The following is an 18,773-nucleotide window of genomic DNA, read 5'->3' as shown; positions in this document are numbered from 1 at the left end:
CATATTGTTATCCCTGCCATAGTATTGAAAAATAAGTTCAAAATATGTAACAAGTAAGCAATGTTAAAAAAAAAAAAAGAAACCTAAGCAGTGTCTGTAATACTATCACTCTTATAGAACTCAAGCATCCTGGAGACATAAAATCAATTTGGACAAAGAGGTTCTAAGTAATGCATAATTTAAGTTTGTTTAGTTCCATACGCTTATGCCTTTCCTGCCCCTCCAAATGCTGGTGAGGAAACAAAGAAATTTAATCAACATGGTTTCTTTAGTACATTGGAATCACATATCTACCACAACTACTTATTAAATGAGAACACAGAAACTCTGGACTCAGTATTTTGTCACTGCCTGAATCATAGAACTTGGGATTTGATATGAATCAATCTCTCATCCTCCCCAGTAATATCTTTTATACTTCTTTTCACCATTCCCCTAGCAAATTCTATGGTTCAGTGTATCAAACTGGGAGAGGATCAGAGGAGGTTAAATTTGTTAAAGATACAAGATTTCTATGACTATGATAAATTAAATTCTTTTGATCTTTATTAAGAAACATTTTAAATGTTTTTAAAATGATATTTCAAATAAATCTCAATTAATTTTATTGGTGTGAAGTAAGGTTTGAAATAAGAAAATTGGAAAGTTTTGGCTAATGTTATACTCACTACAAAAGACAAGCAAAGCAATATAAAACTTTACTGAACTAAAACAGTAGCATGAATATAAAAATTATAATTATTTCCATTTATGTAGTATTGTCTAACAATACCAAGGAACTTATCAATACAAATTTCACCAATTCACAACCTCATCTCTTCTCCTTCTGCAGGAATATTCAAGAGACATAATTAGACAAATTATGAACTTGGCTTTCACTCTCCAAAATTGACATAGGTTAAGTAGTTATTTAACCAATCAATTATCAACCAAAGGTAACTTTTATGCTTATTATGTACCAGAAACTGGGGCATACAATACAAAGATGGTGTTGTGGATAGAGAGACAAAAACAAAATGATCCTTTCCATCAAGGACCTTCTGTTATTTTAAAGGAGATGACATATATGTATACATGCAGATAGACAACAAATATGAGGTAATTAGTGGAAAGGGAGAATAGCAGCTAGAGGAAAGGTGATTACATATGAGCACATATACTGATATACATATGTGTGTGTGCGTGTGTATGTGTGTAGATATAGATATAGATACATAGATAGCAGTCATTTAAAATTAGCCCAGAAAAGTAGGTTCAAATCAGATTGTCAAGAATGTGTTTATGTTTAATCCTAGAGCTAATAGAAAGCCTCTGCAATTTATTGAGGAGAATGAATAGTAAAACTCATACTTCAGGAGTATCATTTAGGCATCTGAAAGAATGGATTGTAGAATGGACAGCATTGAGACAGAGTGACTAATTAGAAGGTTACTTATTGAAAAGTCCATGAGAAAAACGATGAGGGCCCAAATTGGATCATTTCTTGTGTGAAGTAAACAGGGCAGATTGAGAGAAGTTGGAAAGACAGAATGGACAAGGCTACATTAACTTGTCTAGAATTCATCAATTCCTCTCCCCTTATCAAACATTCTTAAAATGCACAGATTCATTTAGAGCTCAGCTTATAAGCTGTCTCATGTGAGAAAAAAATTATTTTTGTAAGAAATTTATTTATTTGATTTTAGTTTTCAGCATTCCCTTCCATAAGATTTTGAGTTCCAAATTTTCTCCCCACCTCTCTCCTCCCCCTACCCCAAGATGGCATGTAAATTGATATAGGTTCAATATATACATTCATATTATTTCTATTTTTCACATTAATCATATTGTAAAGAAGAATCAGAACCACTGAGAGCAACCAAGAGAAAGAAGAAACAGGAGAGAGAGAGAGAGAGAGAGAGAGAGAGAGAGAGAGAGAGAGAGAGAGAGAGAGAGAGAGAGAGAGGGAGAATAATGTGCTTCAATCTGCATTCAGACTCCATAGTCCTTTTTCTGGAAGTGGAGAGCATTTTCCATCATGAGTCTTTTGGAGTTGCCTCAGATACCTGCATTGCTAAGAACACATAGGTCTATATCATACCCCCCCATTCACACTTCTATTTCTCTTTTATCTCTTTCCCTCTTCACTAGAGTTTTGCTTTTGACTACCACCTCCCTCAATCTGCCCTCTCTTGTATCAGCCCCCTCTGTTTTCTTGCTCTTTTCACTTACTACTTCTCTCCCTTCTATCCACCCCTCCCTTTTGTTTCCCCTTTTCCCTCGTACTGCCTATAGGGCAAGTTAGATTTGTATACCTACTTGACTATGATATTCCCTCTTTAAGCCAGATCCAATTCAAACAATGCTAATCTCCCTTCTCTCCCTCTACTGTAATATGTCTTTATGCTTCTTCATGTGATGTAATTTACCGTTTTCTGTCTCCTCCTTTCCTCTTCTCATATTACAATCCCTTTTCATCATTTAATTAGGTATTTTGTCATCACATCAAATTCAGTTTATGCCCACACCCTCTTTCTGTTTGGATCCTTTCTAAATATTACAATAAAGATAAAGTTCTCAAGAGTTACAAGTATCATCTTTCCATGTAGAGATGTAAACAGTTTTCCCTTCTTGAATGACATGTTTGTTTGTTTTTTTTCTTTCCTGTTCACCTTTTTATGTCTCTCTTGAGTCCTGCATTTGAAGATCAAATTTTCTACTGAGCTCTGGTCTTTTCATCAGGAAGGTCTGGAAGTTCTCTATTTCATTGGATGTCCATCTCCTTGCCTAAAAGATTATGCTAAATTTTGCTGGATAGTTGATCCTTGGTTATAACCCAAGCTCTTTGCCTTCTGGAGTATCATGTTCCAATCGCTCTGATCTTTTAATGTAGAAGCTGCAAAGTCATGTATAATCCTGACCCTGGTTCCACAATATTCAAATTCTTTCTTTCTGGCTGCTCACAGTATTTTCTTCTTAACTTGATAATTCTGGAATTTGGCTACAATATAACTTAGTGTTTTCAATTTGGGATTTCTTTCAGGAGGAGATTGGTGGATTCTTTCAATGATTAATTCACCTTCTGATTCTAAGACCTCAGGGCAGTTTTCTTTGATGAATTCTTAAAAGATGCTTTTTTGGTCATGGCTTTCAGGTAGAGCAATAATTCTTACATTATCTCTTCTGGACCTATTTTCCAGGTCAATTGTTTGTCCAGTGAGATATTTCATGCTTTCTTCTATTTTTTTTATTCTTTTAATTTTGTTTGACTGATTCTTGATGTCTTATAGAGTCATTAGCTCCCACTTACTCAATTCTCATTTTTAATGAAGTGTTCTCTTTAGCTAGCTTTTTGTACCTACTTTTCTATTTTGACAATACTACTTTTGAAGGAGTTTTTCTTTGGAGTACTTTTTTTTTTGCATTTTGTCAATTGTATTTTTGAAAGAATTGTTCAATTTTTCTTCTACCTCTCATATTTAACTTTTATAATTATTCTTGAGCTCTTCTAAAAAATGCTTTTTTTTTTTTTTGGCTTGAGACCAGTTCATATTCCTCTTTGAGGTTTCAGATGTCAGTATATTGAGTATGTTGTCTTCTTCTGAATTTATGTTTTGATCTTCTTTGTCCCCATAAAAAATAGTCTTTTGTCTTTGTTTTTCTTTGCTGCTTTTTGCTCATGGTGTTTGCCATTTTCCTGGCTTTTAAAATTAATGTCTTCTTCTCTGGCACGTGGGCATTGTCCCAGTGTTCTTGTGCTGAGGACTAGAGGCCTGAGTACTGGCATTGTGTGCTGGAGCCTAAGATACTGGCTGCTGGAGACTGTAGCAGTCTGGTAGAATACCTGGTGTTGAGCTGGAGCTGGAGGTGGTGGCTGCTGTGTGCCAAAGCCAGATGGGGTTTTTTTTCTCTGTATTTCCCTTGGGTTACACTGAAATTCATGGGGGCATGCACCTGGGGGTGGTCTGGCCACTGGAAGTTACCTCCTCTCCTGGGGCTGTGTTCAAGCACGGGTAGGTTCAGCCGCTGGCAGATGTCTGCTGAAGCTCATGGTGATTCTTCGCACTGGTGTCTGCCAATTCCCTTGCCTGTGCCAAGGCATTCAGTGTTGGCACCTGCCTGCTTCTCCATCCTAGGGACCAGAATTTATCACTGGTTTGCTGAGGTTGGGCTTACTGCTGGCTTGTTGGGATGCCTCCGATCTTGCACTACTCCCCTTCAGCCACAGCAAGAAGGGCCTTTCCTGTTAATGCCCCTACCCTCACAAGCTAAAAAACTATTGCACCCCATCTATCTGCTGATTCCACTGTTACAGGATTTTTCCTGGGGCAGTATTTTCTGGGTTTTTCAAAGCCAGTAAGGGATAGTGAGAGCAACTTACTTCTTACTACTTCATGTTGGCTCCTGAGGAAGAATTTCTTTATATGTATATGTATATGTATATATTATATATATATATATATATATATATATATATATATATATATATATATATATATATATATATATATATATATATATATATATGTATATATATATATATATATATATATATATATATATATATGTATATATATGTGTGTGTGTGTATATATATATATGTATATATATGTGTGTGTGTGTATATATATATAGACATATATATCTTCATTTTTTTACTCTTTTTAAAATGTTTTTTTTATTATTTTTATCTTTTTAAAATATGAATTTATTTATTTTTAGTTTTCAACATTTGTTTCCACAAGATTTTGAGTTCCAAATTTTCACTCCATCTTTCCCCACCCCACCCCAAGATGGCATGCTTTCTGAATACCCTTCCCTAGTCTACCCTCTCTTCTATCTTTCCTCTCCCTACTCTTATCCCTTTCCCCTTCTATTTTCCTGTAGGGCAAGATAGACTTCTGTACCCCATTTCCTGTATTTCTTATTTCCCAGTTGCATGTGAAAACTTTTTTTAAACATGTATTTTTAAAACTGCGTTCCAAATTTTTTCCCTTTCTCCCTCCCCTCCCACCCTCATTGAAAAGCCAAGCAACTCAATATAGGTTATACATGTGCAGTTATGCAAAACACTTCCATAGTAGACATGTTGTGAAAAACTAACTCTATTTCCCTTAATCCTGCACCCCATTTATTCTATTCTTTCTTTTGACCCTGTCCCTCCTCAGAAGTATTTGCTTCTGATTACCCCCTTTTCCAATCTGCCCTCCTCTCTATCATCCCATTGCTCTCTTGTCCCCTTCCCACACCCCATTTTCCTTTAGGGTAAGACAGATCTCCATACCCAATTGAATGTGTATGTTGTTCCCTCCTTAAGCCAAATCCTATGAGAATAAGATTCACTCATTCCCTCTCACCTTCCCCCTTTCCCCTCCACTGTAAGAGCCTTTTCTTTTCTGTTTTTTTGTTTTTGTTTGTGATAATTTACCCTGTTCTACCTCTCCCTTTCTTCTTCTCATAGTAAAATCTTCTCTCATCACTTAATTTTATTCTCCAGACTTGACCCCTTAATTTTCAACTTACCCTGTGCCCTCTATCTATCTATCTATCTATCTATCTATCTATCTATCTATCTATCTATCTATCTACATACATATAATTTTTCCCCCTCAACTACCCTAATACTGACAAAGTCTCATGAGTTATAAATATCATCTTTCCATGCAGGAATGTAAACAGTTCAACCTTAATAAGTCTCTTATGATTTCTCTTTCCTGTTTACCTCTTCATGTTCCACTTGAGTCTTGTATTTGAAAGTCAAATTTTCTATTCAGCTCTGGTCTTTTCATCAAGAATGCTTGAAAGTCCTCTATTTCACTGAATGACCATTTTTTCCCCTGAAGGATTATACTCAGTTTTGCTGGGTAGGTGATTCTTGGTTGTAATCCTATCTCCTTTGCCCTCTGTAATATTATATTCCATGTCCTGCAGGTCCTTAATGTAGAAGCCACTAAATCTTGTGTTATCCTGATTGTGTTTCCACAATACTTGAATTGTTTCTTTCTGGCAGCTTGTAATATTTTCTCCTTGACCTGGGAACTCTGGAATTTGGCTACAATATTCCTAGGAGTTTTCCTTTGGGGATCTCTTTCAGGAGGAGATCAGTGGATTCTTTCAATTTCTATTTTGCCCTCTGGTTCTAATATCAGGGCAGTTTTCCTTGATAATTTCTTGAAAGATGATGTCTAGGCTCTTTTTTGGTTTCAGATAGTCCAATAATTTTTAAATTCTTCTCCTGGATCTATTTTCCAGGTCAGTTGTTTTTCCAATGAGATATTTCACATTGTTTTAATTTTTCATTCTTTTGGATTTGTTTTAAGTGTCTTGATTTCTCATAAAGTCAGTAGCTTCTAATTGCTGCATTCTCATTTTTAAGGAAGTATTTTCTACAGTAAGCTTTTGGACTTCCTTTTCCATTTGGCCAATTTTTCTTTTTAGGGCATTCTTCTCCTCATTTGCTTTTTGGACTTCTTTTGTCATTTAGGTAAGGCTATTTTTTAAGGTGTTATTTTCTTCAGTATTTTTTTGGGTCCTTTAGCAAGCTGTTGACTTGTTTTTCATGATTTTCTTGCATCACTCTCATTCTCTTCCCAGTTTTTCCTCTACTTCTCTTACTTGCTTCTCAAAATCCCTTTTGAGCTCTTCCAAGGCCTGGGACTGATTCATATTTTTCTTGGAGGCTTTGGATGTAGGAGCTTTGACTTTGTTGTCTTCTTCAGGGTGTATGTTTTGATCTTCTTTGTCACCGAAGTAAGATAATATAGTCGGACTCTTTTTGCACTGCTTGCTAATGATCCCAGCCAATTACTTGAGTTTTAAACTCTTTGTTAAGGTAAGAGTCTGCTTCCAATGTGGAGAATGTACTGTCCCAAGCTTTGGGGGTTTATACAGCTATCTTCAGAGATACTTGTAGGCACCTGTAAATTTTCAGTTCTTGCAAGGTGGTATGATAAGGGATGAGGTGTTTACTGCTTTCCTGGTCTATGCTCTGGTGTGGTAGTGACAACAAGCCTTCCTTTCTGTCCTGGAACTGTGAGGAAGGTTTCCTCTCCACAGCCACTACAAGTTCCACCATGCTAGCACTCCTCCTTGCCCCGGGACTACCGCCCAGAACTGTGACCCAGATCCACACACGGGCCAAGCAAGAGATTCATGCCTAAGCACTGGCAAAGAGATCCCTGCAATCCCCATCTTATCAGCCACTCAATTCCTCCTTGGTCTGTGGGCTGGAAGCTCAGGACTCAGCCACCACCCTTGGGCCTTCATTCTGAGTTCTATGCTCTGGAACTGGCTCTGAGACCTAGCTCCTCTCTCATCACACAAACAGACTTTTCCCACTGACCTACTAAATTGTCTTTGGCATTTGTGGGTTGAGAAGTCTGGAAACCACTGCAGCTGCCAGTGATTCAGTCCTCTGAGGCCTGCTCCAGGTTAGCTGAGTTCTGTGTCCCCAAGCCACACTGTGCTCTTCTACCAGTCTTATGCAATATACCTTTCCAATCAAGTATCTAGTTATCTTGGGCTGGAAATTTGCTTCTCTCTGTTTTTTTTGTGGGTTCTGCTGCTTTAGAATTTGTTTAGAGCCATTTTTATAGGTATTTGGAGGGGTTTGGGGAGAGCTCAAGCAAGTCACTGCTTTCACTCACTCAAGAAGCATTTCTTGATCACTTTTATTAATTGCACTCTTTCACTCTTCTGTCCCTTTAAATTGTCATTGCTATATTTATTGCTAAAATATTTTATTCTCCCAGTAGTATATAAATTCCTTTATGTCAGGTTCTTTTACTGTTTTGTTTTTGTCTCCCCAGCACCTAGTCCAATGCCTTGCACATCTTAAGAACATATTAATGTATGTTGTTTTGGATAAATGGATAAACATAAATGCAGACAAGATATACCTATATATTTAGGTAGCAAAATATGCAAGTTCATATGTAGATATATTCAAAGACACAGATAGATTAACAGACATAAAAGATCTCTGTTTAATCATTTGTTTACTTGTAACTTCCACTGTTACATTACAGACAAAGATAGAGATGATTTGGTAAACTTTCAGTCATTCTATGAGAGTTTCTGGGATTCTTGTCTAAATCAGTTGGACATTAAAAAAAATGTTCTGAAGTTCATTGTTCCAAATGGAATTGTACCTACAGCTTCATTGAACATATTCATCAAAGAGCAGTGATAATTACATATCTCCTATTCTCATGTTCCCTGATAAAAAAAAAAGAGAAGCAAAAGAAAAGAATACGAAATAAATGTTATTATTTTACTTATTGGAATTTCTGAAATTCATATACAATCTTCATATTAGCATATGTATATATAAATGCACATATATACATATGTATAAATTTATATATATATATATATATATATATATATCATATGGTTAAGTAGAAATCTGTGAAACTTAGAAAGAACCATCAAATAAGAAACTATTACCACCATTGTATTAAAGCAAGCCAAATATTTAAGATGATCATAGTAAAAATGATAGTGTCTTTTTTTTTTCTATAGAATACTTGCTAAATTTCACTACATACTTCTGGATTGTGCATGTGTGTCTTCTCTATGAGCTTGAATCTATCTGGAACAAGAAATAATTTACAAGACCTGAACATAGAGAAGACAGAAAACTATCTAGGATTCTCTGTGAACACCCATTACATGAAGGCCTTTAAGAACAATAATCTTCCTTAGTATCCTTGCTGCTTCTGAGCAGGGTGTTATTTGTTACATAAGATAATTTGGGAGCAAGCCATTAGGGATCATTACTTTGTTGCCCAGAAGAACATCCATGGATTTCTTATGCCCTTGATTTTCCTAATCCTTCCCAAGATTTCTAGCTTTTCATGTGCCACTACTCATGAGAACAAATTCTTAGAAAAGTCAATACTTTTGCTTGTTATCAGTTTTGATTTTAAAAAATGAGAGAAGAAATCAGTTGCTAAAATGTGGATTGGGAATTAAACATCGATGACCCTTGGATATCCCTTGTCAAGAGGGGAATGTAGCTTTCTGTTACTCTTTTTTTCAGATATGTAAACTAAAATTCAGACACGTAAAATTATTTAACAAGCATGACTCAAGGTATTTGAACTTTCTATCTGTATGGATCCAGACACAAATTAAAAAGCCTGTGTACATGATCACTAGGGTCCTGAAAGGCCCCTCTCCCAGTTTAAAGAAAATGGGCAGGTTATTTCCTGCTGTATCCAAAGTGCTGGAGTCTACCAGGAACAAGGGCTGGGCTGTTTAGTGGACCACCTGCTTCCCAGATTCTGCACCAGCTGTTTCATTCTCCAGAGGCTTTGGTTGTTCCTGGGAGGAGAGGAGATACTGGTAATCTGTAGCATGTGCCACAGTTACAGATCATAAAGTTTGAGGTGAAAGATAACTCAGATATTATGTATTACAAATCCCTTATTTAATAGATGTGGAAACTGAGGGAAGAGATATTAATTTATTTACCCAAGATAATGTAGGTATCAAGGAGTGGAGACTGGATTTCAATTCAGGTCTTCTTAACTTCAAGACCAGCATTAAGTCTTCAAGTGATGCAAGTCTCTCATTGTTGAGAAAGGAAAATCACCTTACCCACTCCTTTCTGCCACTGAAGTTTAGAAAAAAGGCCTGGCCTACTAAGAGAACATTAGTTATAATCCTTTATGTAAATGTCACAGATGATAGTATTTTTGTATCTTATTGTTACCATTTAACATTCTAAAAGTCCATTATATGTTGGGTGATAAATATACACATAACTCATTCTTTGTCTGGAAAGACAGATAGAAGTAAGCGAAAGTGTTGAGAGAACAGTGTATAGTTATGGAATAAGTAGGACTTAGAGATTTGAAATGAATTGGCAATCCTCTCATCCTTCTTGACCTGCTTGCAGCATTTGTCACATTTTTAGGTACACCTTCTCCCTGAGATTTCATGACATGTCTGCTATGTCTTGTAACTTCCTGCCTCACTGATACTCCTTTTCTTTTCTTTTTGTTTTTGTTTTTCTAGTGTTTTACTTAGCATTTTATTTTTCCCAACTTACGTGTAAAAACAATTTTAACATTTGCTTTCAAAACTTCAAGTACTCTCCCTTCCTTCCTTCTCCCACCCCATTGAGAAAGCAATTCGATTTAGGTTATACATGTGCAGCTGTGCAAAGCATTTCCATAAGAGTCATGTTGTGAAAGAAAACAGAAAGAAAAGTGACCAAAGCAACAACAAAAAACAAAAACAAAAACAAAACATCATTCAATGTGTATTCTGACACCATGAGTTCTTTGTCTGAGGATGGACAGCATTTTTCCTCTTAAGTCCTTCAGAGTTGTCTTGGATCATTGTATGGATGAGAATAGTTTTCATTCGCACAGATCATCACACAATATTTCTATTGCTTTGTACACAGTACCTTCCACTGTGTATCAACTCATGTAAGTCTTTCCAGGTTTCTCTAAGAGCATCCTGTTCATCATTTTTGTTAACTGTGAAATCATAACCATCTAGCCTCTCTGTGGCTATATATGTGTATATATGTATGTATGTATGTATGAGTGGAATCTTCTCTCATGTAAAAATTCAAAATACAATTCTATCAACAATCAAAGGGGTCAATACAAAGTGTAACCAAGAAAACCCCAAGCCAACAAACAGGAGAACATACTGAGCCAGGGATGGTGAGTTGGGCAAGCATAAGTTGCTACCCAGCAGAGCCACAGGAAAATGTGAGAGGTAGTGGGCAGGGACCTACCCCATGGCATATATGGTATTGGGGTTGGGGTCCTTTCTCTTGTTGACCTCTGCTCACCTGGGGCTGCTTCCATTATATCAAGCTCTGTCCAGAACAGCACCTTGGGCATCCACTTGTTCAGATGGGCCTGGGTCCTATCTGTTGCCAGGTTCCCTCCAACAAGCTTGTCTGGCCCCAATTAGATTTTTCTGCAACTTCTCTGAGCACAAACACAAGGGACAGTGCCCCTCTCTCGCTCTCAGAAAGGCTGGCAAGGAAGGGAAGGTGACCCTGATGCCTCGATCATCTGCCTCCCAGAAGAAGAGTGTCCTTAGGAGACTGGCAGGGTCCTTGGCCTTGGTGGGCTCATAGCTAAACAGCTGGGAGATAGTGGGGTAATCAGTGTAGAAATAATAGGAAGGCCTTGAAGAAGTAAGTCCCCTCCCCCCAGTTCAAAGAAAATGGACAGGTCATTCCTTACTGTATTCAAAGTGCTGGAGTCTACCAGGAACAAGGGCTGGGCTGTTTAGTGCACCACCTGCTTCACAGATTCTGCACCAGCTGTTTCATTCTCCAGAGGCTTTGGTTGCTCCTGGGAGGACAGGAGATACTGGCCAGGATGCTGTCCAGATCAAGCAGACTCATTTCTGTCCCAGACACAGAAGCTAAAGAGATCTAGTAGGGCACTGGTTTCTACACAGAAGACATGGGTGGTTAGCATGGTCTGTAGATTATCCAGGTTGGAGTCCGTGGTATCCAGGTGCTCACTAAGCTCATTTTTGTCAAGGCAGGCTATGCTGAGGCACTTCTTGGGAGTCTGGAGGGGACCTGGAGATGGAGAGGAGATGGCCCCACCCATAGTACCAGAAACAGAGTCGGCAGTGCTGGGCTCACTCTCCTGAAGAATAGAGTTGATGAGGGACAAGGGGACAGGGGAGTCTCCACTACCATGGAATAGGGGGTTGCCTGGACTGGTCATCTTGATCTGGGGGATTCATGGAGGGGGTGTGGCTCCTCCTTGCTTCATATTATTGGGCTGATCTTCTCACCTACATTGCTACTGCGGTAGGCCGAGGGGCTAGATTGGGCTACCTCTGTGACATCTGAAATGATGGGTCCACTTTTGGCTGTGGAGTCTGAGGAGGATAGGTTTTAGCCACTATAGGTTGGGGAAGAAGCCAGGTAAGGAGAGGAGCCATAAATGTGCTATAAGGAGTACTGGTGGTGGTATGTGAGTATGGAATGAGCTAAGCTGCTACCATTCAACATCACGGAGATGTTCCTCTTTACCCCCAGGATCCAGTTTGACTAAATGAGAGAGACCAGGAATTGGATCGGCTTATTGACTACTTTTTGCTGTTGGCCATGCTTTTGCCAAAGTCTGGCAACGTCTCTACATAAGGCTTCTTTCTCATGTTTCATGGCCATATTTTGAGATCACACTCTCCTGTTTGCCCTTCATCATCTGAACATCTGTTAGCATCTTGGTGACATTGTTCTGTTGGACCTTTATATCCTCATGCTCTATGCTGGAGACACGGTCACTTTCCTCTTGATGCTCCCTGGGAACTGCCCTCAGCCCTGATAAAGTACAGGTGCTGAAACCCTGTCTCTCTGTCTTCACGAGGCCGCCTTGTTCAATGTGGACAACCTTCTGAATACATATTGAGTCGCCTAATGAAACTGGCCATATTGTTGTGCTTGAAGTACTTTGGCAGCACCTCCTTGGCAAACTGGCCTTGGTCAAAAGCACGGAAGCTATTCCCACTCAGCCTCCAGCAGTTTAGGGGGTCTGTTTCTGTATCTCTCACTAGGGTCCACAGCTTGGTCAGCAAGGCATGGAGATTTCTGGGCTGTGCCAGACCGGGGCCTCCAGTCAACTTCACTCTGGGGGATAGCAGGCTGGGGAGGGAGGGAGGTGAGCACCTAGGGAGACAGGCAAGGAAGAGGCAGAGAGGGGAGGAGAGAGTCAGCCTGCTGCAAAGGGACAGCTTAGGGAAGGAAGGAAGGCTGCGGCTTAGCACTGCCGTGGCTTTAGCCATAAGGGATCCACTGCTTTGGCCTCAGAAGCAATAGCTAACTCAGTCACTGACCTACCTGATAACTGCCACCCACTATGCAGACAGAACTCAGAGGCCCAGCGTGGCTGCCATTGTCTTGCAACTGGCTCCCCGTTCAACATTTCTTACAGCGCAATAGTATCCTATCATAATCATACACCACAATTTGCTCAGCCGTTCCACAATTGATGGACATCTCCTTGATTTCAAACTCTTTGTCACCAGAAAAGAATGGCTATAAATATTTTAGGATATTTAGGTCCTCTTCCTATTTTTTAAATTTCTTTGGGGATACAGATCTAGTAGTGGTATTGCTAGGTCAAAGGATACACACAGTTTTATATCCCTTTGGGCATAGTTCCAAATTGTCCTATAGAATGATTAAATCAGTTCACAAATCCAACAACAGCATATAAATGTCTCAATTTTCCCACATTCCCTCCAACATTTGTCATTTTCCTTTTCTATCCTATTAGTCAATCTCATAGGTGGTGCATCAGAATTGGTTTAATTTGCATTTCTCCAATCAATAGTGAGCTAGAGCATTTTTACTATATAGCTACAGATTGCTTTGGTTTCTTCATCTGAAAATGTCTTATCTTTTGATCATTTTTCAGTTTGGGAATGGCTTTTATTTTCATAAACTTGACTCAGTTGTACATATGTTTGAGAAATGAAGCCTTAATCAGAGAAACTTGCTTCATTTTTTTTTTTACAGTCGCTACTGCTACCTGTATTTCCTTCCATCCCATTCCCTCCATTTATTTTATTCTCTCTCTCTCTCTCTCTCTCTCTCTCTCCTCTCTCTCTCTCTCTCTCTCTCTCAGTGTCTGAGGGCTGAAAGGTTTGGAAACTGCTATTACTGCTACTGATACAGTCTCCCTGAAGCCTGTTCCTGGTTTGCTGAGGCCTGGTCTTCACTGGCAAGGCCTGCACTGGACTGCGTTTCTCTCTCATCCTGGTGCAATATACTTTCTTGATGAATTTCCGAATTATGTTTAGCTGGGAAAAATGTTTCACTTTGTCTTTTTGTGAGTTCTGCCACTCTAGAATTTGCTTAGAATCATCACATAGAGTCATTTGGAGGGCTTTGGGGGAGAGCTCCGGTAAGCCTCTGTGTTTACTCTGCCATCTTGGCTTCACCTGATATCTAACTTTTAATCTATTTTATGGAATCATTATCCATGTACTCCTTATGCCTGAGAGAATCTTAGGGCTCTGACAAAGTTGTTTCCCTGTGTATTCTCTGTATTTGCTGTCTTGGCAATCTCATCAGTTCTCATGGACCAATCATTATTCAAATAACTTCAAAATCTACATATCTTGGCTCTTAGGCTTCTCCTGAGTTGCAATGCAACTCTTCCAAGTTCCTGCTAGACATGTTTACCTGGTTATATCTTAGGCATTTCAAATCCAACATGTACCTTAAACCAACCTCTCTTAATTTCCCTTTTTTATGTTGAAACCACCATTCTTTCAACCACTAGGCTTGTAAACCTTATGCTCCTCCTTGACTCATTACTTTCTCTTGTCCACTCAGGTGCTAAGATGGATGCTTCAAGGTATTTCTTCACCAATCATGACACAACAACCTCAGTTGAGGTCATCATTACCTTGTACCTGGATTTTTGTACTAAGTTCCTAAATATTCACTATACATGTAGCCTCTCCCTCTTACCAATCTGTCCCTCACAGGCCTTTAAAGTTTGAAATTCTAAAGGCCCTGTCACCAGCTTACTTGATAAGTATCAGTAGTTCCCTACTGTATTTAGAATAAAATATGAACTCCTTTCTAAAACTTTAAGCCCTTTTGAAATGTGAAACAATCTGTTTTCATTCTGTCTTTCCAGGTTCATTCAATTTTTTTTTTCTCACAAATTCTATTTCAAGAGGTGGAGCTAAGATAACAAAGAAAAGGCTAGAAGTTGCCTAAGTTCTCCCCAGTTTCCCTCAAATCAATTTAAAATCATGCATAGAAATGAATTTTGAAGCAGCAGAATGCACAAAAGGATGAGGTTAAACAATTTCCAGAAAGATAACTTAGGAGGATTATAGGAAAGGTCTGTCTCACTTAGGTAAAACGGGAGCACAGCCCAGCACATGCAGCATCTGAGCAAGCCAGCAGGAGGCCCCTAGGCCCAGCACATATAAACAACCAAGGCCCTAGGGTCTGCACAACAGGTTAGTGGCACAATGGGCCTTATGCGAAGCTTCCATCCCTTGCAAAGCAGGCTAGTTGACAGGTCCAGCAAGCCAAGAAGTCCCAGAGTAGTTGGCTAGAGTAGACTGGGAAATCCCAGCACACATAGTAAATGGCCAGCCTTAGAAGCCACAGTGCAGAAAGAAAATTATCAGTCCCTCCTTTTCTCTCAATTCCACTCCACCCCTGCAAGATGCTTGGGACAGTGCTTCTTGTACCATAGGAGCAGAGCTCAGCTTTAAAAATCATTAAATAGTCTGCAAAATGAGCAAAAATATAACTCAATAAAACTCTAATGATAGAAAGCTACTGTGGTGACAGGGAAGACCAAAACACAAATTCAGAATAGGACAACAGTATCAAAACACCTACACATAAAACCTCAAAGAGAAACATGAATTAGTATCAGGACCAAAACATCCCCCTGGAAGAGCTCCAAAGGGATTTTTTAAAGCAAATAGAAAAGGTGGAAAAAAAAATTGGGGGAAAATGAGTTACATAAGAGAATCAGGAAAAGGAAGCACAAAAACAAAACAAAACTAAACTAAAATGAAACACCTCCTTCTCCATCAATCGGGGAATGGCTGAACAAGTTGCGGTATATGAATGTAATAGAATATTACTGTGCTATAAGAAATGATGAGCAGGCAGACTTCAGAAAAACCTGGAAAGATTTGTATGGACTGATGCTAAGTGAAGTGAGAAGAACCAGGAGAATGTTGTACACAGTAACAGCCATGTTTTGTGATGACTAACATTGAAAGACTTTGCCCTTCCAAGCAATGCAAGGATCTAAGACATCTCCAAAGGTCTCATGATGGAAAATCATCCAAAGAAAGAACTATGGAGTTTGAATGCCATACTATTTTCTATTTTTTTCTTCTGTTTTGTCTTGTTTTCTCTTTCTTGTGGTTCCTCCTATTGGTTCTAATTCTTCCTTACAACATCACTAATGTGAAAATATGTTTAATAGGAATGTATATGTATAGCCTATATCAGATTCAGTGTGGTCTTGGGAAGGAAGGTAGGGAGGGAGGGGGAGAAAAATTTAAAACTCAAAATTTTATGGAAGCAATCATTGATAAATTAAAGTAAATTAATAAAAATACACTAGTAGGACAAAAAAAGTAGAATTGGTCAAAAGGAAAAGGAAATACAAAAGCTACTTGTAGAAAATAATTCCTTAAAAATTATAATTTGGCAAGTGGGAGCTAATAACATTATGAGACATCAAGAATCAATCAAAAAATTAGTAAATAAAAGAAAGTGCAAAATATATCATTGGAAAAGCAATTGACCCAGAAAATAGATCCGGGAGAGATAATTTAAGAATTGTTGGACTACCTGACAGCAGAGAGAGAGAGCGAGAGAGAGAGAGAGAGAGAGAGCATCTGGATAGCATCTTCCAAGAACTTAACAAGAAAAACTGCCCTGGTGTCTTAGAACCAGAGGGTAAAATAGTAATTGAAATAATTCAGTAATCACATCCTGAAATAGATCCCAAACTGAAAACTCCTAGGAATATTACCACCAAATTCCAGGACTCTCAGGTGAAGGAGAAAATAGAAAAAAAATTACATACTGAGGAACCACGGGCAGGACTACACATAATTTAGCAACTTCAATATTAAATGATTGGACAGCTTCAAATGTGATATATAAGAAGGCAAAGGTGCTTGCATTATAACTAAATATCACCTATATAGCAAAACTGAGCATAATCCTTCAGGTGGAGAAATGGACATTCAATGAAATAAGAAACTGTCAAACATCACTGATGAAAAGAGGAGATATTAATACAATTCAGATAGAAGACTCAAGTACCATAAAATGTTAAAATGGAAAAAAAAAGATATTCAAGAAAGTTAAATTGTTTATATCCTTACACAGAAAGATGAGACTTATAATTTTTTTTTGGGGGGGGTGAGGTAATCGGGATTAAGTGACTTGTCCAAGGTCACACAACTAATGAGGATCATGTGTGTGAGGCTGGATTTGAATTCTCATCCTCCTGACTATCAGACCAGTCTTCTAGTCACTGCACCACCTCGCTCCCCCAGGATTTGTAATTATTAAGAACTATATCACTATTAGAGCAGTTAGAAGGAATATATATAGAGTGTATGAGCATAAATTAATTTGATGGGATGATACAAAATATTTCAACCAAGTTGCCCTAAATATCATTCCCCATTTAGAGCATCATGTTTCCTTCTTCTGGGCCTTTGAATACATTGCCCCCCTCAAGCTCTTAAACATTTTAGCATTTTATTTCTGTTTATAAAATCAATAAATCCCTTCAAACCTGGCCAAAATGCCATCTCCTATATAAGAACTTCCCTTAGTATGCTAATTGTAACTCTCTCTGAACATTTTGTGCTCAAATCATATGTATTACATACCTTTTTCACATATCTATATGTATATTGTTTTTCTTATTAGATGGAAAACTTTGTAAGGATGAGGGCTTTTTTTTTTTCAAAAATTTGTAGCCCCAGCACCAGGATAATTCCTGGCTTATAAATGGAATTTGATAAATTTTAATATGGATTGAAACATCACTAGCTTCCTCCTCTCTTTACCCCCTCCCACAAAAAGACACACAAAACTGAGATGTGTGATTTTTCAGATCTAAAGCAGACTGTAATAATTCCTTGATATAGGAAGATGACACTACTGAATTGCCCCCTTATAGTAGCTAATATTTATATACTGATGTAACATTTACAAGCACTTTACAAAAATAAGGAAGGTATTATTTGGAGCAAAAGAAGTGAAAATATATATCTATATCGATATCGATATCGATATCGATATAGATATTGATATAGATATAGATATAGATATAGATATAGATATAGATAGATATAGATATAGATATAGATATAGATATAGATATAGGTATATTAGATATAGATATATTAGATATAGATATAGATATAGATATAGATATAGATATAGATATAGATATAGATATAGATATAGATATAGATATAGATATAGATATAGATATAGATATAGATATAGATATAGATATAGATATAGATACACATACAAGCACCCACATATATATGTGGGAATGTGAAATATACACACACACACACACACATATATTTCCCACAGTGCCAGGCACAGAAATCTTAATGAATGGTAATTCATTTATTCATTGAATCACTTATTCATTCACAGCATTTACAATATTCTTCCATGGTCACATAGAGTAATTTTGAGTAATGTGATTTAAACTGAGCTTTCCTGATTCTAGAGGCAGTGATACTTCTCTTTTATTCAGTGCTTTAGTAATGATAGGTGGTAGCAAGCCACCTATCTATACTCTGTCTCTTGGTGCTTCTTGTGTGGTTGGTTTGTTCAGAAGATAATCTCTAATAATGGAGATTTTTTGCCACCCCACCAAGTTTTCTCAGGTTTTGTGTCATCTGAAAATTGAAAAGTTTGAACAAAATAATTTCTAATGTCTATTCAGAATCTAAAATCACAAGATTATAGTATTCCCTTCATATATCGTTCATTGTAACTGTAATTACAATATCTAACTGGCAAATTTGGTTGAAAAAGGAGTGGGGTATAGAAGAAAGGTCTAAATCAGTGATGTCAAATTCAGATAGAACTGGGGACTACTAGGATCCTTATGGATCACATTTTGATTGATTTTAAAATAAAATATTACATATATTTTATTTTGTAAGATATTTTGTAATTATGTTTTAATTTGCATTTGCCTTTGGAAGAGGCTTTTTTTCAGTTTTTTTTAAATTAATTTATTTTGAATTATCAG

At 37.7% G+C, this 18,773-nt stretch overlaps 1 pseudogene; it reads right to left on the bottom strand.

The window, feature by feature from the left end:
- LOC110207857 (heat shock factor protein 1 pseudogene) overlaps positions 1-12,759 on the bottom strand; it is a 71,940-nt pseudogene extending 59,181 nt beyond the window's left edge.
- Positions 12,760-18,773: the final 6,014 nt, after the last annotated feature.

This window comes from Phascolarctos cinereus, unplaced genomic scaffold (assembly GCF_003287225.1).
Source record: "Phascolarctos cinereus isolate Bilbo 61053 unplaced genomic scaffold, phaCin_HiC Scaffold_4;HRSCAF=312, whole genome shotgun sequence".
Classification (NCBI taxonomy): domain Eukaryota; kingdom Metazoa; phylum Chordata; class Mammalia; order Diprotodontia; family Phascolarctidae; genus Phascolarctos; species Phascolarctos cinereus.
The sequence above is the reverse complement of the archived record's forward strand: the minus strand, read 5'-3'. Positions and strand labels throughout refer to the sequence as shown.